Here is a 17,093-nt window from a genome sequence, read left to right as displayed (position 1 = left end):
GAATGTAGTCATCCTTTTTGTATAGCATGAAGCTTTTAACAATTAGCTCCTTTTAGTTCACAATGTTTTTAGCAATTGTTTTGTTTTATTTTCCCATGTGGCTTAAATTTGTAATGATTTAAATTAATCTGCAAATAAATAATCACTTACTTACACCGCTTGTCAGGTGATATCTTGGGGTAAATTTCCTGTCCTGTTTAACCTCTTGTCCAGGATTGGGACCATCTCCCTCCTCCTTATTGTGGTCACTGTGGCTCTTGGTAACTTGTGAATATCACAGATGTGTTTACAAGAGAAACTCTCTCAGTGGGGCCAAAACTACTATGGCTGGTTTGCCAGTTCTTTAGGTGGGGAGTGGTGAAGTAGCACTTGATGTACTTAAAAGGGGATTTAGCAAATGGTTGAAATACAATCTTTATGTAGTTCAACTTTGCAAGAGTCCACCTAGTGTTCTTGCTATGTTATATAGGTCCTATTTTAATTTCTCTTGTGTATATTTTTTCTCTCTTGTGCCCCTCGGCCAATGTTCCTTGCACACTTTCCTTTTACGTTTGCTCAATGTTCTTGCCCCATTCAATTTCCAGTTGGTAAATATTTGTTCAGACCCCTGAGAGAAACAAACACCTCAATGAGTGATATCCTTATCGCATGTTTTCACTGCTCACCTTCTTCTGTAGCAACGTGATTATACTGGCATTCAAGCAGTGCTCGGTGAATGCATGTTTTGTTCCCCCTTGGATTAATGTCAGCGCTAGCTGATTGGGGTGGCGCATCAGCTAGGGAGATGGCTTTTTGCACCACCATGCTTAGCTCGGCATTAGCAGTGGCAAATATTGAATGGATGGTGCTATGCTCTCAGGCACTCCGGCACTATAACCCGAAAATCCTGCGGACCACTCTGATTAACAACAGGTAAAGCTGCAGACATATATGAGGTGGTATGGCACAGACTGAAACATAGCTGCAGATGGGCAGCTAAGCAGAGGAGAGCCAGCCTCTTTGCCGTTTTAGTGGGGCATATTCCCAGGCTCACACACGCCACCAGGTCTAGGGACAACAATGTGAAGAACACGCTGGACACAATCCAGGTACATTTGAGAATGAAGCCCATGCATCATTCAGCCCCTTAATTACCGTGCTTTAATACATAGTGCCAGATGGCACAATTAAGGCCAAACACGGTCCAAACTGGTCTTGGGTTTCTTGTGTTCCTGTCTAGTCAAGACTTGATATGACAACTCAGTATGGACTGTTCCTATCAGAGAAGGATCAAGTCTAATTTGTGTATGGCTAATCCCTTTCTGAAACTCAATGGTGGGCAAAAAATGATTGACCGGAAAGTAGACTGAGTAACTACCAGTGTCTGATATTATTTAAAGTATTCCAAACATTATCTGTCACTTTTTCTAAATGAGGTGTCCTAATGCAACATGTGTGCCCAGACCTGGGTCCCAGTTCTCACTGTGCCACTAGACTATAGCTTTACCGTACAGATGAGGCATAAAATGGACAAAACCTGTTTAGGGTTGATTCTATTCCCATCTAAAGGGGACCTCATTTGGAGTCAATGGTGAACAAACAATTAATGGACTGAGGGCCAGATGTACGACCCTATATTGCGGTCACAAAAGGGCACTCGGCATGTTTGCAACCGCAATATAGGGGATGGCCATGTACAAACCTCTTTTTGCGAATCGGTAAATTTTACCGATTCACAAAATGAGGTTTGTGACTCGCTATTAGGAAGGGGCGTGTCAAGGATGTCCCTTCCTAATAGCAAATCACAATTGCGGCTGCAAAACATTCACAATTTACCACCTACTTCAAGTCGGTTGTCAACCATTCGCAAAAGGAAGGGGTTCCCAGGGGACCCCTTCTCCTTTGTAAATGGGTCAAAAATTCTTTTTTTTTAGAGCAGGCAGTGGTCCCAGGGACCAACTGCCTGCCCTTAAAAAATGAAACTGAAAAGTTTCAATTTTCTTTTTTTTAAATGCATCCCGTTTTCCTTTAAGGAAAATGGGTAGCATTTAAAAAAAACTGCTGTATTTAAAAACAGTCACAGACATAGTGGTCTACTGACCCTAATAGGCCACCAACCTTGTGAGTGGTAGCCATTCCTAATGGGGTCACAAATTGCACATGACTCATTAATATGCAATATTGTGACACCAATCACTCAAATTGTGAGTCGCAAATTGCGAGTTGCAAATGTGATGCAATTTGAGAGTCGCATATTGGTGCGTCGTACATCTGGACCTCAGTGCTTAATTTGAACTGGTGGCTGTAGGTGGGGACCAGGGCACTCATTTTTGAGGAGTGTTGGAAATGAGGTTTATGCCTGGTTGGTTATGAACCTAGGCCTGACAAAACCCACTACTCTAGTCAGCGTCAGTCAGTTACACACTCAAGATGAGCTGTGCTCACCCGCTAAGCAGGCAGGCTTAACCTAAGAGGCAATGTGGAAAGTATTTGTGCAGCACCAAAATTACAATAACACAGTGACTCCACACCAGTTTAAGAAAATAAACAATCATTAACAAATTAAAATGCGGCCGAAATGAAAAAAAATACAATTAAAGCTACATGAGTTATGGACCCTTTCTTGAAAAGGCAGCAAAACTACCTGCATTTATACTTGTGGTATTACAGTAATAATATCCTTACGCTGTGTACAGTCCCTGTCCAGGCTCACAGAGAGGACGGTTCAGGGGTTGGAGCGGAAGAGTAATGCTCCTGAAATTCTGTGGGTAAAGTACTGCAACCAAGGACAAGGCCTGCATGCCCCAAGAGTCAGTGTTGCGGGATTTCTCACCCAGGCATGGCATTGATGAGTACAGCCAACAGCATACACATTGCAGCTATGGGGACCACGCAGTTCCGGTGGTTGCAGTCCTTACAATCTTTGAGGCAGTACAGAGTGGACGGGCTGCAGATGTCACGGCCTCCTCCCTGGAGTCACCGCAAGTTGGGCACGTGCGGTGCTGATCCTAGGCGAACAGGCGTAGCAGACGCCTGCAAGGGTGGTTAGAGGCAGGGCTGTCACGCTGCTGCTAGATGGGTTCCTGCCTGCCGTTCGCCAAGGACACAGGTCTTTTTAGGTGCCAAAAAAGTGCTTTGGATTTTTTAATGATAGGACCATTGCTCAGCTTGGGGGCAGCCGGGTTTGCACAGGCCAGCCACGCTAGGCTGACTTTGGGCACACTGACTGTCCTCGCACAGTGCAGATACAGCGTTTTCCCCTGTCCCAGGCAAGATAGCACACGTCGGCAAAACACAGCAATCTTTGTGGATACATGACACAGATGTGTTTGTGTGTAGATAAATGCTGTAGGCACCCTGTTTAAAGGGCCATGAGTAGCATTGGCAGGTCAAGCAAGGCAGATTTCCGGATGGGCTGAGTCCAGCAAAAATCGTTGTGGAGATGACATCTTTGATGCCCTGAGACTTTGTAAACAGGGACCAAGTCAACAAGCCCTCGGGTTTCTCAGATGCAGAAAAGGTTGTAGAGGGCAGATTCAGCTCTCCCTCACAGCAGAGCAGCAGGCAGTAGGCCAACACAGCAGAGCACAGTGCAAACTGGCAGTCTCTCCTGGCAGCACAAAAATCAGCATGAAGCAGGCCAACACGGCAAAGTTGCAGTCCCTCTTAGCAACACAGTTCCTTTTAGTTGCAGAGTCTCCTCAAGACCGCAAAGTGAACTAACTTGGGGGTGTTAGAGGTCCAGTACTTATACCAAAATGTGTCATTGAAGTAGGGGAGACATCAAAGAGGACTGTGAACCTCACAACGTCCCTGCCCTTCCTTCCCTGGCTCCATATGCACTACAGAGAGTATATTGCTCATTGTGTGGACACAGACACACCCCTATTAAGGTGCAGGTGTCAAACCTTCTCTCCTAATCCACCTCAGAAAGGCCCATCATCCTGGTGATGGGTCATCTGGGTGCAAATGTCACAACCTAGTTCCCTTTGTTTGACTGACTAGAGCGAATGCACAAAGCCCAGCTGTCTCCCTGACCTAGATGTGTATTCAGAGACAGGCAGAGGCAGAAGATGATTAAAGTAAAAAATGCCAACTTTCTAAAAGTGGCATTTCTAGACTTGCAATTTAAAAACCAACTTTACTAAAAGACGGGTTTAAATTGTGAGTCTAGAGACACCGAACTCCAAGTTTCTATATGCTCCCAAAGGGAAATTACACTTAAAAGATGTTTTAAGTCAATCCTCATCTTAACCTATGGTTGAGATAGGCCTTGTAGTAGTGAAAAAGAAATTTAGCAGTTTTTCACTACCAGGACGTTTAAAACTCAGACGTATATGTCCTACTGTTTGAATACACTTCACCCTACCCTTGGGGCTGCCCAGGGCATACCTGAGGGGTTTCTTAAATGTAATAAAAAGGGAAGGTTTGGGCCTGGCAAATAGGTTAACTTGCCAGGTTGAAATGGCAGTTTAACACTGCACGTACAGTCTCTGCAATGGCAAGCCTGAGCCGTGTTTGAAGGGCTACAGAGTGGGTGGCACAATCAGTGCTGCAGACCCATTAGAATATTAAATATGTAAATTGTGGATAAGCCAATGTTTTTTTTGTTCAGAAAATTTTATTGGTTTTCAAAACACAAAAAAGCTAAACAATAAGAAATAACTTATAAAATATTGAAAGGCGAAAGACAGGTAACAGTAAGTTGTCCCCAATAACAAGAAACGAAAAAGGACGCAAAAAATGCTTTTATGCAAAGTTAGAAAGAGAAAAAATTAACATTAACATGAGAAGCGTAAAAAAGAAAACAAAACGACAGCCAACTATCATAATTGCGGAGAAGGTTAACAAACCATAAAGATCAATGCAATAACCCCAAATAAATCAATAATGTGATATTGTGGAAATATAATATGATGAGACACACAAAACAGATGCATGTGGGTCTCAAAGATAAGTTTAATAATACAAATAAGAAACAGAATACAAAAAAGAGGAGAAAAAAGGAAGTAAAAGAAAAAGAAAGAGAGCAGAAAAAGCAGAAGAAGAGGAATGGAAGAAGAGAGAGTAAAAAAGCGCGAAGGGTTTGTAATACTTAAGACAAAAGCAGATACTCCCAGCACAACACACTAAGGTAAAAGATCGGTAAATAACTAATTATGTTTCTCCCATACAAATTTCTAGTGCATGCCAGAGTGACTGCAAAGAAGCAGGTGTCCTTGAAGAAAGAGATAAACTTTCATGTATGCTCCCAAGATAGGTAACCCATGCCGACCATGTATGTAATGATATATTATTTAAAGCTTTCCATTCCAACAGGATAACTTTTATTGCTACCGTTAAAAGCAGGTCTAACAGGTCGATCTCAGAGTCAGACATATTTAAAGGAGGAGACATGACATATTGACCCGACATAATTGAAGGAACAGATAAAAAAAAAATATGTTAAAAAAATAAAGTCGATCCTGAACATTCGTCCAATAATTAGAAAGATGTTTGCATTTGGTCAGGAGTGCCAAACAGCATCCTTACATGACCAACAGATCAGAATCAAAAAGGTGCAATTTAAACATTTTTGATGGAGCCCATTAGAGAAAATGAGCAGTATAGAAACGTGTCTGGTACAATGTAGGGATTAACTTATTCTTAAAAGGTTTAGAAGAAAAGTTCTGTCAGTTCTCATCAGAAAGCAACGGAAGATTTAACTTTTGAAGATATATCGGCCAGATTTCTGAAGTAGTGAAGGAGAAGACTCCAGAGAATTTTGCAAGCTTTTATATATTTTCAAAGCTACATGACCCCTTCACTTAATTGTTGACAAAAAGAAAGAAGGTTTGAAGGAGGTAATGAGCCAGGTTTAGAATTTTTTGCTTTGGTCTTTAAGATATCATTAAAATCCATGTTTGATAGGGAATATTTAGTCTGTACTATGGCAAACAAGAGAGGTAAATTAAAAGGGAGTGATCAATTTTTTTTTTTTTTTAGCTAGTTGAGACAATTTAAAAGCTTTACAATGTCATATGTATGCCCCTAAACGTTCAAGCTCAGGCAGCTGGATAAAAAATGATCACAGCTGAGTGGCAGGCAAGCACTTTTTTGTGGAAGCACACATCTTCTGTCCAATCAAAATATGTACTCCTGGCTCTGAACATTTGGGCGGAGCCAAAGCCCCTTTCTAGTGGTCTTCACATAATTGTCTTGCTACAGCTGTGCTGATAAGCTGGAACATAAACATGCAGTGACACATCCTCAACGTCCATAGGTTGTGTAATGTAACTTCTTGTAGTCACTGCATACAGATGGCCCTATGAAATGTTTTTTCACTTTTACGTCCCCTATGCTTTTGCTGAAATTATATTACTAACAAAGGAATAATCAGAAATGAAATATTGGTACGATACCATGTTTCAGTGGCCTGTTGACAATATCACTCAAGGATCTGGTGTGATTAATTGCCATATTTGACACAAAAAATGATTGCTTGATTGAATACTGCACATTCATTGCTCCCTTCATTCTTTCTTGAGGCATGTCCGCCATGATGACACTGATAGATATATTGAATCACAGGTTCTTGTTGGCTGTATGTAGAGTCCACTCTTTCTCTGTGTAGCTCAATAACTATGTCCATGTCAACAGAGCAGAGGCCTGGAAGGATGTCTTTACCAGCTGACTTGTCCCCTGACTCTATCTCACTTGCCCATTCCTAGGTTGCAATCTTTTAAAAAATATATATTTTCTATTGTTAGAATAAACACAAAATTAAGCAGTACATACCAGGAAAGAGATGTAAGAAATAACAAAGGCATCAAAGATTAATAAAACCCTTTGGAACAGAATAATACATAATAACATTGGCAAATGTTATAAGAAAAAGAGATATTGTCAGAGGAGAAGAATAACGAGGGTAAAGAGTTACATCAGCATAATAAAGGAATGTGTTCCATAAGAAGAAAACATGTTTTATTTGTGTGTTTTGTTATACAGGAAGAGAGAGGAAAGAAAGGAGCAGAAGAAAGGAAGAAAAAGGGGGGAAGAGAGGAAGAAGAGAGAGGGGATAAATGAGTAGAGTAAAAATGGGTGTTATAAGATGGATGAGTGTGAGGATAGAAATGTAGTAAAAGGTAACCATAATAAATCAGATTTAATCTTTCGAGAAATAGAGGACTGGGAGACAGAGGCAATTCTGTGCTCATCACACATCAAATTCCACTAGAGCAAAAAGGATAATTTATAGTTATCTTTCCAACATGTTAATATAACTTTAAAGGCGATAGCAATAAAAAGGTCAAATAAAATGGTTTTGGAGGTGAGGTGGTCGAAATCAGCAAATATGGTACCTAGAAAAATATTGTGAATAGCAAATCGAACATCACAAGAAAAGATCAATAGACATTTTGACCATATAGCTTTCCAAAAGTCATATACCTTGGGACAATATTAAAGTAAATGCACTAACGAACCTTCAGAAGAAAGACAGGACAAACATAAGGGAGAAATAGAATGATCAATTTTGTGTAGAAAGAGGGGAGTAAATACAACTCTGTTACAAATAAAATATAGGGATTGTGTAATATTGGCAGCTTTAGAGGTTTTGAAAATCTTTTGCCACATCCGGTCCCATTGAGAAACAGCAAGTGATTGAGATAAGTCTTGTTCCCAAAGTAATTCGATAGGAGATTTACTCAGAGTATTGATAGGTGAGGATAACATTTTGTATATAAAAGAAGCAGTGGGAATGGGGTCAAGGGGAACTTGAAATAAGGGTGTAATATGAGTAAATGAAGCAGGAGTAGGATTGGAGTTAATATTTTGTAAAAAGGTTTGGAGAACAGAGGATAGTGTATTATATTGATGAATACAAGAGTCAGGAAGGTTAAGTTTCTCTTGTAATTGGGGAAAGGGTAGAATCGAATTGTTAACAATCAACCGATGTACATAAGAAATGACCTTCTCCTTCCAGTGTTTGTAGTAAAAAGATTTGTGGCGAAATTTAATATATTTATTAAACCATATAGAAGAGGATAGAAAGGATTGATTAGAATCAAAACTTGGAAAAAAAGGGTATGTAGTAGATGGTGAGAATATTTTAAGATGGGGTATTTGGAAATGAAAGTACAATTGGTCATAAACACAATATCCTGAAAAGAAAAATCATTTAACACTGAGGTGCCGATTCCGATCCTGTAAAACCCGGGTACGAATGGTCGTACGGAGCGTATTCTCCGTGCGACTCGCACCCGGGAAATCCTCCTTACAAAGCAGCAAGTACGATTTGTACAGAAATACCATTTCCGTACGAATCGTAAAAAACTACGTGCGGTAAAAAAATACCCACAATTCCGATCCGGGACATCGCAGACGTGACGCCCAGACGGAGTCAGGCAGCATTTTACGGACCAGCAAGTATGATCCGTGTCTACGTCACTCCGCACGGCTCATTTTTTACGGCAGCCAAAAACTCTCGGGAAATTGAGGACGACACGAAGAAGGAGCACCGGTACGCGATGGACAGCCATGGACCCCATCCTACGTGTCATCCCGGCCCTCCTAGCCTACGACCCGGTGCACCGAAACCGCCGCGCATGCCGCCGAAGGTCAGAACAATACCCAGGGGCAAAGGGGGGGGGCGAGGGGCAGGAAACATAACCCCTACCCATTTTAAAAAAATATATATCCTGTACATACATTACGTCCAGGGACTGGTCACTTTGGGGGGCGTGTCCACCAATCCCTGCGTACCGCCACAACGGAAGTGGACGTGGACGCGTACCCGTCACCCCTACAATGGTGGTACGGACCGTACCCACGCTCTGAGGGCGTGGGTACGGTCCGTACCACCATTGTTGTGGTGATGTAGGGGTACGCGTGGTACGGACCGTACCCACGCCCTCAGAGCGTGGGTACGGTCCGTACCACCATTGTTGTGGTGATGTAGAGGTACGCGTGGTACGGACCGTACCCACACCCTCAGAGCGTGGGTACGGTCCGTACCACCATTGTTGTGGTGATGTAGGGGCACGCGTGGTACGGACCATACCCATGCTCTGAGGGCGTGGGTACGGTCCGTACCACGCGTACCCCTACATCACCACAACAGTGGTGGTACGGACCGTACCCACGCCCTCAGAGCGTGGGTATGGTCCATACCACCATTGTAGTGGCGACATAGGGTACGCGTGGTACGGACCGTACCCACCCTATGAATGCGGGGGTTACGGGCCGCATCACCCGTACCCCTAGGGCACCAGTACATTTGTGATACAAGGCGTACACACGCCACGAATTTTGGCATAGGGCCTGGTGCATCATATAACCAGTATATTGGGGTGTGTGTATGCCCAGGACAGCAATGTACTGCACCAAGGGTGCGGCGGGTGGGTGGGTGGCTGGCTAGGATTCCCAGAAGTGGACAGAGACATGTGAGGGGTGGGTGCCTATCACTCCCAGCAGTGGACAGAGACATGTGAGGGGTGGGTGCCTATCACTCCTAGCAGTGGACAGAGACATGTGAGGGGTGGGTGCCTATCACTCCCAGCAGTGGACAGAGACATGTGAGGGGTGGGTGCAGAGGACTTCCAGCAGTGGACAGAGACATGGGGGCGGGTGCAGAGGACTCCCAGCAGTGGACAGAGACATGTGAGGGGTATGTGCCTATCCCTCCAAGCAGTGGACAGAGACATGTGAGGGGTGGGTGCAGAGGACTCCCAGCAGTGGACAGATACAGAGACATGGGGGTGGGTGCAGAGGACTCCCAGCAGTGGACAGAGACATGTGAGGGGTGGGTGCCTATCACTCCCAGCAGTGGACAGAGACATGTGAGGGGTGGGTGCAGAGGACTCCCAGCAGTGGACAGAGACATGTGAGGGGTGGGTGCAGAGGACTAACAGCAGTGGACAGAGACATGTGAGGGGTGGGTGCCTATCACTCCCAGCAGTGGACAGAGACATGTGAGGGGTGGGTGCAGAGGACTCCCAGCAGTGGACAGAGACATGTGAGGTGTGGGTGCAGAGGACTAACAGCAGTGAACAGAAACATGTGAGGGGTGGGTGCCTATCACTCCCAGCAGTGGACAGAGACATGTGAGGGGTGGGTGCCTATCACTCCCAGCAGTGGACAGAGACATGTGAGGGGTGGGTGCAGAGGACTTCCAGCAGTGGACAGAGCATGGGGGTGGGTGCAAAGGACTCCCAGCAGTGGACAGAGACATGTGAGGGGTGGGTGCCTGTCACTCCCAGCAGTGGACAGAGACATGTGAGGGGTGGGTCCAGAGGACTCCCAGCAGTGGACAGAGACATGGGGGTGGGTGCAAAGGACTCCCAGCAGTGGACAGAGACATGTGAGGGGTGGGTGCCTATCACTCCCAGCAGTGGACAGAGACATGTGAGGGGTGGGTGCAGAGGACTCCCAGCAGTGGACAGAGACATGTGGGGGGTGGGTGCAGAGGACTCCCAGCAGTGGACAGAGACATGGGGGTGGGTGCAGAGGACTCCCAGCAGTGGACAGAGACATGGGGGTGGGTGCAGAGGATTCCCAGCAGTGGACAGAGGCATGTGAGGGGTGGGTGCCTATCACTCCCAGCAGTGGACAGAGACATGGGGGTGGGTGCAGATGACTCCCAGCAGTGGACAGAGACATGTGGGGGGTGGGTGCAGAGGACTCCCAGCAGTGGACAGAGACAGGGGGGTGGGTGCAGAGGACTCCCAGCAGTGGGCAGAGACATGGGGGTGGGTGCAGTGGACAGAAACATGTGAGGGGTGGGTGCCTATCACTCCTAGCAGTGGACAGAGACATGTGAGGGGTGGGTGCCTATCACTCCCAGCAGTGGACAGAGACGTGTGAGGGGTGGATGCAGAGGACTTCCAGCAGTGGACAGAGACATGGGGGTGGGTGCAGAGGACTCCCAGCAGTGGACAGAGACATGTGAGGGGTGGGTGCCTATCACTCCAAGCAGTGGACAGAGACATGTGAGGGGTGGGTGCAGAGGACTCCCAGCAGTGGACAGATACAGAGACATGGGGGTGGGTGCAGAGGACTCCCAGCAGTGGACAGAGACATGTGAGGGGTGGGTGCCTATCACTCCCAGCAGTGGACAGAGACATGTGAGGGGTGGGTGCAGAGGACTCCCAGCAGTGGACAGAGACATGTGAGGGGTGGGTGCAGAGGACTAACAGCAGTGGACAGAGACATGTGAGGGGTGGGTGCCTATCACTCCCAGCAGTGGACAGAGACATGTGAGGGGTGGGTGCCTATCACTCTCAGCAGTGGACAGAGACATGTGAGGGGTGGGTGCAGAGGACTTCCAGCAGTGGACAGAGACATGGGGGTGGGTGCAGAGGACTCCCAGCAGTGGACAGAGACATGTGAGGGGTGGGTGCCTATCACTCCCAGCAGTGGACAGAGACATGTGAGGGGTGGGTCCAGAGGACTCCCAGCAGTGGACAGAGACATGGGGGTGGGTGCAGAGGACTCCCAGCAGTGGACAGAGACATGTGAGGGGTGTGTGCAGAGGACTCCCAGCAGTGAACAGAGACATGTGGGGGGGTGGGTGCAGAGGACTCCCAGCAGTGGACAGAGACATGGGGGTGGGTGCAGAGGACTCCCAGCAGTGGACAGAGACATGGGGGTGGGTGCAGAGGACTCCCAGCAGTGGACAGAGGCATGTGAGGGGTGGGTGCCTATCACTCCCAGCAGCGGACAGAGACATGGGGGTGGGTGCAGATGACTCCCAGCAGTGGACAGAGACATGTGGGGGGTGGGTGCAGAGGACTCCCAGCAGTGGACAGAGACATGGGGGTGGGTGCAGAGGACTCCCAGCAGTGGACAGAGACATGGGGGTGGGTGCAGAGGACTCCCAGCAGTGGACAGAAACATGTGAGGGGTGGGTGCAGAGGACTCCCAGCAGTGGACAGAGACATGGGGGTGGGTGCAGAGGACTCCCAGCAGTGGACAGAGACATGTGAGGGGTGGGTGCAGAGGACTCCCAGCAGTGGACAGAGACATGGGGGTGGGTGCCGAGGACTCCCAGCAGTGGACAGAGACATGTGGGGGGTGGTTGCAGAGGACTCCCAGCAGTGGACAGAGACATGGGGGTGGGTGCAGAGGACTCCCAGAAGTGGACAGAGACATGGGGGTGGGTGTAGAGGACTCCCAGCAGTGGACAGAGACATGTGAGGGGTGGGTGCAGAGCAGAGGACTCCCAGCAGTGGACAGAGACGTGGGGGTGTGTACATCATTATCAGATGACCACAACTCCATGGGTGAATGTACGCATCCCTAATTTTCGACTATGTTGATAGTGCCATATCAACACATCACTGACAGCAGTGTCCCACTCCCATGAGGAGGGATGTCTTTCCCCCACTGCATGACACACCACATGTGGGTGTGAGGAAAAATGACACATGCATACCCACCCCTGGCGGATGCAGCACAATACACACACAGAGATCATGCCACAAGACTGTATAGTCATGTCAATGCCTACTAAACTAAGAGAGTGGAGTTCCCACAGATACAATGCCCACAATTGTGAGGCAGAACAAGTACCATATGTCTGCTAGGCTGGGATTACACACATGCATAGTGCGGAAAAGGGACAATTTCTCCATGAAGGCATGGCAACATACTCAATCCACAAGTACAGTGACTAGCAAAGATGGCACAGACGATGCAGCCGGAGACATTGCTGAGCAGGCATGGCCATAGTTGAAGAGATCCGTCACCAACAAAGGAAATGTAGACACAGGTCAGCACAACAATTGGGCAACTCCCTGCAGGGAAGATGTCAGGTGCCACAGAGGAAGGAACACTCCTTGGGACAATGTCTCCAAACACAAATAGCACACACGACCAAAGATTCTTTGCAGAGACCTTGTGATGGCACGCAGATACCATGGTCCACCCCATGAGCATCAGACTACAACATTTCCCTGAAACCTAACACATTACCACAACCCCAACTCCTGGAGCATCAGCACCAACATCAATACCTGAAATGCAATAGTGTTCAAAGTAAAAAGAAAATGCTTTATTCAGCATTAAATGAAAAATTATTAAAGGACACTATTTACAAACGCCAATGGCCAGTCCAGATCAGAAGTCCTTGGGGGGGACACATGGCCACGCATCTCCCCTAGCTTGCCTGCACATTAGAGCCCTCAGGTTCGTCGACTGGGGGGGCATCATGTGGGGAAGGACCAGGCTCCGCAGGGACAGGAGGTGTAAGGGTAGATGTGGTGGGTGCAGGGACGGACGCCTCCACCACAGGGGGTGGGGCAGCGCCAAAGGTGGAGGTGAGCTCAGCACTGCACACGTCTGCCAGGGTGTCCAGAGTATCCCCTGCACCCGAAGAAGCCCCAGGCACAAAGGAGGTGGGGGTCGGAGGGATGGGGTGCATTGCTACTGGGGGAGGGGGTGGACAGAGGGGGGACTCAACTCCCCTACCCGTGGAGTGCCTTGCCCATTTGCGGGCTGGTGACCCAGTGGGGCTGAGGCCCAGCATAGCCAAGTAGTTCTCCTTGTCAGACTGTGTGGCAGGGGAGCCGAGGGTAGTGCCTTTGGAGGGACTGGGTAGTGAGGCATGCGGACTCATACAGTGGCTGCGTGTATGCCTGTGTGCCCCAGACCCAGTGGGTGTGCCTTTATCCCCCTGAGTGTGCGTGCCAGGAGATGTGCGCTTGCCCTTACCTGTTGGTGTGCTGCCTGTGTCTGGTGGGGTGCGTGCTTGGGAATGTGTGGGTGTGCATGGGACAGGCATGTGAGTGGGAAGTGTGGATGGTGCAGGGGTAGGGGGGGGCGAAGCGCTGCAGGAGACTCACTGCTGCCATCAGTGAAGAGTCCATGGACCTCAGCAACATCCGTTGGTCAGACATCGCTGCTGACATGCCCTCCATGAATGACACCATCTGTGTCAGCAGTCTGGTGTGGCCATGGAGGACATTCAGCATCGATGTCTGGCCAACCTGCAACTGCCGCTGAATGTCCACAGACTCTGCAGTGAGGGCAGCAGGGGGGACAGGGGCAGGGGGTGCGGTGCCTGGCACAAAGGAGACATGGTGGTGCCCTGCACGGACAGAAGGGACCGGAGCAACTGGGAGGGCGGTGATGGGAATGGAGGAGGCGGTGACAGATGTTGTGCTGCTGCCAGGTGTTGTAGCAACCTTCGCCCCCTCGAGGAGTTCAGCCTTTCGGACCCGTCAGCGTCATAGTCGGTGTCACCACCAGACAGGTCCTCCGCCTGACTCCCCTCGCCCTCCGTGCCACTTGCTCCCGCAGACTCGCCAGCAGTGGTGGCACCGGTGCCGGATTCCTCCTCCAGGTCCGTGCAGGTGTCTCCCTCGGTGTCCTTCGATGATGCTGTGGGCAAGGTGAAGATACAGCAAATAATCAGTCACCTGTATACATCTGACACCTGAGTCCAAACAAAATATGTCACAGTGCATATCAGGAAATGCATCATGAGTAACATCTAGAATACTCCGCACATATGTAAGCCCTGCACTCCCCAGTTGGTTGACCCACCATGCCACTTGGAAACAAGGAAAATTAGGACACAACAGCAAATAACTTGATATCGAATTATACTGAGAAGCTAGTGTCTGGGAACAGTTGAGCACAGCAAGTCTATGAAGGCATGCCACCTCTTGTTCACTGTGAACAAAACAGTATTGGTGCACCCAAGGCCAAATAACAGACCTCAATGCTGAAGGTGTCCCCACACTCAGAGACCTGTGAGTACTTAGGAAACCCAAACGAAATACATTGTGATCCCTTGGGAATCACAACACTTTACACAATCTACATGTTTAGAATGTGTGAATGTGCCACTTTGTGAACAGAACACACATGTGCCTGTATAAAAGAAGTCACACAATGAGGTGCACACAAAACTACATTTACACAGTCATTGTATGAGTTGCCAGCCTTATTCAAAGAAGCCACTGTTTGGAAGAAATGGGGTTTCAGTAAGTACATATACATGGCACCACGGCGGTCTGGATGACTTGACACTCGTAAGTTGGTATCAGCAACAACCAAGGACTTACCCAAATGCAACCACACTGTGGGAACATGGATATATATAATCTGAAAACAAGTGTTATTCGAACTGTGCCTTTCTTTAAAATGTGCCAGCGTGTCCCCGGAAAGTGTAAAGGTGGTTTCTTGTGCACTTCCTTGGGAGATATCTGTCATGCAGGCACATTATTGTCCTTCACAACAAAACATAAAAGTCAAGCATTGAAAACATTGAGACATGTTGACAAGTGTAGTGAGTGCCAAGGTACAAGACTTCTTGACTAACAACTTGAATCATGCCACCTGTCACATGGCCATCCGTACCATGATGACACAGTTGGCAACACATCTGACCCACAGCCTGTCAGGTGGAGTGGCACACATGTCCAAACACAGGACAATGCACAAGCTAATGGGCCTGCAATTGTTTCGGAATAAGGAACCCCTGCACTGAGGAGACACCCTCATGGGAACCAATAATGTCCACACAGATGTCAGCACACAAAGACCAAACTACATAGCATCTGGACCACACACTGGTGCCAAAAATGGATGAGCAGGAAACATGTATTTTAACTTTTGACACATGCTGCAAAGCACACACATTAAACCCTGCACAACATGACTGGGTCACTTCATGTTGAGTGCCTGTCCAGACAATTATCACACACAGGTCAGACCTGACAAGGAGACATAAGGTTTGGACATGTAGGCCTTGCCCGCACAAACCCCCCATACCTGAGACAATGTGATTGAGACAGATCAAGAAGTTACACCTCTTAATCTGGGTTTACTAAAATGTGCATCAAGAATTCCTAAATGTACTCCACATCACCTCGTGAGGCTGCCAACACATATTTGTGACAAACAACCATCAACAGATAGTTGTACATAGACACACAGGCACTGCCCAGTGTGAGGATGCACAAGCCAAATGGGGTCACCCTGTACAGTGGACACATGTAGCCCACTTTACATAAATACAAATGAGGCCAGGGAACAATGCCACAGAGGCCAACCTATGATGAACACACAGAGAATGGGCACAGTGTTGGATGACACACATGATTCCGAGGCAAGGGTGTCTCAGGGGACTGTAGTGGGCACACTGCTCCATGGTCCTGGAATGATCTGACATGACATGAGCAACCGTCCCGCCACTATGCATATCTCCCACTCATGCACATCATGTCTGAGGCCACAACATCGGTCATGCATGCTGCAAGTCTGTTCATTTGAAACCTCACACTCCTATGTTGAGACTCAGCATCAGTGCCAACAAATATGTACCCCCAAATGACTGAACAGGACAGGGCACAGGCAAGGTACCAACACATGTCCCAGACCACCCGCACACATGATGCAGAAGGCAGTGTGCACTTGGATTAACTGGCAGCCTAGATAACCATGTGCAATAGTGATTACACACAGACCAGGGAACACATGTCAAGGAGGGGAAGGGAGGAAGAACAGCACCGGTTGACTTGGGGGAACAGGATATGCACTGCACATATAAACCCTGGCAGTGTATCCAGGCGACTGAGCACTTCCAAAAGCTGGTGACACACAACAAACACACATGTACCTACCCCCTCCTTGCTGCTGTCCCTCCTGTAACCGCCTATCCATGTCAGGGAAGACCACCGCCAGGACACGCTTCATCTGGTGGGTCCGGCGTCAGCGCCCGCAGTGGGGTCATGGAGGTGAGTCCTTCAGCAGGACCCGGGCGATCCTCCGGGTCCAGCACCGGATGTCCTGCCAGCGTTTCCTCACTTGGGCTAGGCGCCGACTGCGACCCTCCACCGATATCACGGCCCTGACGGCCCGCTTCCATTTCTTCCCCTTCTCGTAGGCAGTTACCTGTGAGGATGACAAAGTGAGACAACATCACTACACCTGCTCCATGTCACAGAGACACACATTTGAACATCTTTGATATGTTGAACAGGGCATAGTATGCTGGCAACGAATAGCACCTCTGTCATAGGGACATTAGCCACTGTGGAAGCCCCAATGCACTACATGGCATTGAAAGTACACAGGTGGCATGAGGGGTGCGACACACTCCCTGATCATGGCACACACTGTGCATCACA

Source organism: Triturus cristatus, chromosome 6 (assembly GCF_964204655.1).
Source record: "Triturus cristatus chromosome 6, aTriCri1.1, whole genome shotgun sequence".
NCBI lineage: Eukaryota > Metazoa > Chordata > Amphibia > Caudata > Salamandridae > Triturus > Triturus cristatus.
Note: the sequence above shows the minus strand (reverse complement) of the source record.